General features: G+C 46.3%; 1 pseudogene; it reads right to left on the bottom strand.

Moving 5' to 3' along the window:
• Positions 1-651: 651 nt before the first annotated feature.
• On the bottom strand, positions 652-3,016 carry LOC117031264 (volume-regulated anion channel subunit LRRC8A-like; annotated as a pseudogene).
• Between the last annotated feature and the right edge of the window lie 2,034 nt (positions 3,017-5,050).

The raw sequence follows: 5,050 nt of genomic DNA, 5'->3' as shown, positions 1-5,050 counted from the left end.
CAAACTCTCAGTTATCAAAGCTTAATAAAAAAACAATCTAAAACCGATGAGGCAAGCCTCAGGCCTGACCTTTCCTTGTGGAAGCCCACTCTCCCATTTGTCATGCCACCAGATCCCAGCCCAGCACCACTGGGGTGACCATTCCACAGATGGATCACCCTGGACCATTCTTCCCGAGTCTGGGTGAGCACTAAATCCTGTGGTGGCATCTCCACAGAAGGAAAAGGGAAACTAGCCCACCCTTCCTTTAACACTCCCATCTGAGCTAACATTTCTTGGGAATGTATGTTATCTGGAGGGAGAAGGAAGAGGTGGAGGAAAATAAATACCAAGAACTAAGTAGATGTCCCTGGACCTCTGGCTTCAATCAACCTCTGAGGCATAGGTGGCCTCCAGCAAGGAGGCCCTAATTGTCCAAACACTGCACTTTGAGACAGATTACAGGTCTCTGATCTCCCCCACAGGCTCCTGTCCTAGAAGGCATGAGTCTTAGAGGGAGAAAAGGACAGCCCTTCTGTCACCCTGGCCCAGCTCACATCCAAACCCAGGTTTTTGCCCCAGCAGAGAGACTGGGCTGGCTGTCCTAGGGTTTCTGGGTTCCTGGGCAGGAGGACCCATCAGCGGTCCCTGTGCTCAGCTCCCCTCTGCGGTTCAAGCCTGCTCCGTATCAGCTCTCCAGAGCCGCTTCTTCACCTCGGGTGACAATGTGTTGAACAGGTCGACCAGGCCACTGTGCTTGAGCAGGGGGCACTCTGGCCAGTTGCCCTGCAGCGCAGTCTGGGTCAGGTTGTACAGCCCTCTCACCCTCAAGGGCAGCAACTGCAGCATGTTGTTGCACAGGTGCAGGACCTGCAGCTTCCAGCCCTGGAAGAGCTGAGAGGGGGTGGGGAACGCCTCAATCCGGTTGGTAGTGATGACTAGATTCTGGAGGTTCTGTAGGAGTCCACTGTCAGCAGGGAGGAAGGACAGGTTGTTGTGGCTGAGGTCCAGGTAGCCCAGCTTGGCAGAGTTGGTAGGGAGATCTTCTCGACCTTGTTGTGATTCAGGTAGAGACTCTCAAGATTGTTGAGGTTGCTGATCTGGATGGGGACATGGGTGATGTGGTTGTCACACAGCTTAAGGCAGGTGAGTTGGTGCAGGTTCTGGAAACTGATGATCACCTCAGTGGTCTTGAGGTTGTCCTTGAAGTCGATCTCCTGCAGGTTGTGGAGGCCGAAGATGGAGTGAGGAATACACTCCTGGGGCAGCAGATCAGCTCCAGCCCTGTCAGGTCCACCATCTCTTCAGGCTGTTGAGGATGAGGAGCATGGTGCCCTCATGGTTGATGGACAACTTCTTCATGTGCACACCGACATCTGTGACCACCTGTGGCAGCTTTCTCAGGTTGCTCTTGAGCCATACCACCATGAGGTGCTTGAGTTCATCTAGCTCCTGAATGACGATATAGTGGTTGTTCTCCTCACTCAGGTTGCCGGTCAGGTGCAGCTCCTCCCATGTCTTCAGGATGTAGGTTCACACAGGGATCTTCTTAATATCAGTGATGTGCAGTGACCACATGTTCTCCCACAGGAAGACCAGGGAGTGTGCCTGGATCTTGGCTACTGTGTGGTACAGCCACTGCTTCTGCAGGCGGATGAGCTGGGCAATGCTGGGCCGGATGGTCATGTCCAGGATCAGCTCGAACTTCAGCACCTCTAACTCAATCAGGTCGAACACAGTGTTGGGGAGGCCTCTGAGCATGAGCAGGTACAGTTCTGACTTGTTTTGTGGGTTCCTGGTGAGCCACTGCCACAGCTTGTCTGGCATCCACTCATCATTGAGGTTCACCTGCCGCAGCTTATTGTTGCTTACCTCCGACAAGAAGATAGCAAAGGGCTTGGAGTAGAGCAGGTTGTACTGGTCGATGAGGTACAGCATGAAAGCGAAATTGTTCTTGGCGTCGGGGATGTCACTGTAGCTGCTCCCCTTGTGGAGGGCCTCAAACACATACTAATTGAGGGAGCGTCGCAGCATCCACCAAAGCTGTACACACAGATGAGGCCATAGAAGATGACAAGCTGATGCAGAAGGGCACCAGGATCTTGGAGAACTTGGCCAGGGTGTGGGCGCAGTGGTAGTTGCTGTAGCCCGTCATGCTCTCAATGTCCACGGCACAGTCCACGTTGAACTTGATGTTGTGCATGTAACAGATGGTGTAGTAGATGATGAGGATGAACTTGATCACCTTGATAATGATCTACCACTTGTAGAGGCAGTACACGGTGTCCCCCTCCACCACGTGGGTCCAGAACTTCTTCACTTGCTCATACAGAACCTGGGCCTGCTCCCCCTCTTTGTGTAGCATGCCCGTCACAGAGCAGTTCACGATGCCCTCTTCTCGATCTGAGACTTGGTCAGCTGCAGCATGGGCATGGTGGCCTACACGTCCTCGCTGATAATCGACAACTTCTTGTCTATGAAGCCATTCATCTTGCTGAAGGCCGGTGTGGGGTCTCTCTCCTCCACCACTGTCTCCGAGAAGGGACCGTGTGGTCCAAGGCGAGTTGAAACCCTTGAGTAGGATAGACACAAGTGCTCCAGCTTTCAGGTGGTGTGCGGGAACTTGAACCAGAAATTGCTGCAGGCCAGAAAGATGAGCTGTGCAGAAAATGCTGGCGAACGAGTGCAAACGGTTCTGGTAGCATACGGCATCCGTGTAGTTGTTCTAGTGCTGGTCCAGGTTATATCTGATGACTGTGGAGGCTGTGTCAGGGGTAGGCAGGACTGTGGGGTTGGGGTTAATGGGCTCTTGACCAAGGCTCCCAGACCCAGAATGAGTGGTTGTGGGAGTCCTTGGTGACCCACTTACAAGGCAGGTAGATCACCTTGTCCTGGGTGACCTGCAGCATGCCCCCAACGACAGTCATCATCAGCATGACAATGCAGATGTAGTTGGTGAACACTTCCCACCAGTTTTAGGATTCAGTAAGCTGGCTGCGCTATCCACAAAGTAGCGGAATTGTGTTACTGGAATCATAGTTCAACTCTGTGGAAGGCTCAGCTATCTGTTGATTGTCAGTGCTGAGGCTGGCCCATGTCTTCTTGGCAGGTTCCTGGCATTCCTTTTGCTTCATGGAAGCTGCCTCCCTGGACCCACCTTCCAGGGCTGTCTAGTAGGCAACCCCTGGGACCCTGCTACTCAGTCGTGCCATAAACAACTGCGTCACTCTGGCGCCTCCTTTTGTTTGTCCTTCACACACCACTCCAAGGCAGGTATAATATTAATGCTGTCTTTTAATAGATGAAGAAAGTAGGTTTTATGGAATACCCATGATTTTTAAATGTATGTCTTATAGTGTGGTTAATGTTACTCTTTCTGGGTTTTGATTTTCTCCTTGTTGGAAGCATAAGCCAAGCAAAATCCCAATACCTTGATCGGGATTCTAGGTATGATCTTTCTTTTTTCAGTTCTTTACCTATGACACATGACTAATGACTGATGTTGATATAGTTTTTCCAGGATGGTATTATAAAAAATACCACATTTTATTTTAATATACAGACCGTTCAATTCAGTAGGAATTATAAAGTCACAAATTTTCACAGTCCTGAGAATATTTTTTGTTATCAGTCATTATAAAATATTAGTTGATCCTTTAGGATATATTTTTATTCTGACTTATAAGATTTTAATAATATGTTATATAGCTGGAGGTACAAGGAGGCTAATTTATAGCTCAAATGCCAAGTAGACACTTCAACCTTCTCCTGTAAAATGAACTTATGTCTGCTTATATTTATTAGTGACAGCCATACTTTCAGGTGGAATTGAATCACACAATAGACATCAATCACTTGGTCTTTACTGACCATAAAAGAGATTCTCCTATATCTAATAGCCAAATTATTTACGTGGCATTTTGCTAAAGACAATAAAAGTAGTGATAGTACTATTCAAACGGTTCAAAAGCAAATTCCCCTATGATCTCTGGTCTTTGTGTAAGTTTATACTACTGAAGCATGAAAAATAAACTTATTTAGAAATAAGAGGAAGATAAATACATGAAGATCAGCGGCTTAAAATTGTAAAGTAGTAATACCTTGTTAGATATACTTGGATCTTTAACCATACACTGCAGACAGATCTGGTAATTTTTTAAGAGTGCATGTAGAGTGACCATTTTTCCTAAGTGCTGAGAGCTTCGGATAAAAGAGCAATACATGACATCTGCTATTAACATAACAGTGTAAAAGGGGTCCCATTTGTCCCCAAGGCTACATACTATCTGCCAAATGGCAGGAAAGAGAGGCTTCCTTCATGTGGGAATGAACTTGGCCTTTCAATATTTAGAGGGAACCAACAATAGGTAGATGACACAGAGAGAGAGATAAAGATAGCGAGAAAAAGAAACACTATGTACAGGTTGTGCTTGCTCCCCTACCATGGATGAGTGCAGAAGAGAGCACCAGAGAAAGATACAGATAGCCCCGTTCACGTATGATGTCTTTTAAAGTACAGTGATTCCATCATCAAGCTGATTTACATTATGGTGTTACATTACAAAACATGGCTCAATCAGTATCTGGTATCGAACAACAGAGGCTGACAGTCTCTCCTTTTGATGATGACTTAGAGAGTGGCAGTGACAGTGATAGAGATTGCTTCCATATTTCTGCATTGCCAGCATATAAAGCAACATAAAAGTACTATAGTCCTGGAGCTTTTCAAGTAAAAGGTAAATTGACTATCTTTATGCATTTCTAGCTTTGCAATGGAGGAAAGAATTCAAGGGATGTTAAAAGTGATTTGCACAAGTCACTGCCATTATATTTTTACGTGTCTATGTAAGTTAATGAATTGAGTGATTATATTCCCACATACTGCCTAAAATTAGACTCACATAATGATCTTCTTCAGAAAAGATTATTTTTAATGGTAAAATAAGCCTTGCAGTGTAAAAATCATTACCCAAAGGGGAAACAAAAATAGGGTGGAGGGGACAGGAATACAGATTGTTTTTATAATAAGTCTATATATACATATATATACATATGTACATATATATACATA

Source organism: Rhinolophus ferrumequinum, chromosome 11 (assembly GCF_004115265.2).
Source record: "Rhinolophus ferrumequinum isolate MPI-CBG mRhiFer1 chromosome 11, mRhiFer1_v1.p, whole genome shotgun sequence".
NCBI lineage: Eukaryota > Metazoa > Chordata > Mammalia > Chiroptera > Rhinolophidae > Rhinolophus > Rhinolophus ferrumequinum.
This window is presented reverse-complemented; position numbering and strand designations above follow the sequence as displayed.